The sequence below is a fragment of the Fulmarus glacialis genome, unplaced genomic scaffold (genome assembly GCF_000690835.1).
Source record: "Fulmarus glacialis isolate BGI_N327 unplaced genomic scaffold, ASM69083v1 scaffold21341, whole genome shotgun sequence".
Taxonomy (NCBI): domain Eukaryota; kingdom Metazoa; phylum Chordata; class Aves; order Procellariiformes; family Procellariidae; genus Fulmarus; species Fulmarus glacialis.
This window is the reverse complement of record NW_009191155.1, coordinates 2423-2670: the sequence shown is the minus strand read 5'-3', so window position 1 is coordinate 2670 and position 248 is coordinate 2423.

Below are 248 nucleotides of genomic sequence, written 5' to 3'. Positions count from 1 at the left end.
CCCCCCCGGGGGGGTGACCGTGCCCGGGGCCTCGGGTGCTGCAAGGATGGGAGGGGAGGTTTGGGGCTGCGGGCACGGGGGGCTCTTTGCTTCGTTAACACCATTAATACCACCCTGTCTTGTGCCTCTCCCCCTGCCAGGCAGCGAGAAGGGATGCAAAGGCGGGTACCAGGCGATGCCCGCAGCCTGCCGGGCCCCTGTGAAAGCCCCAGGGGAACTGGGGGGCCCGCTGGCAGCACCCCCCGGCC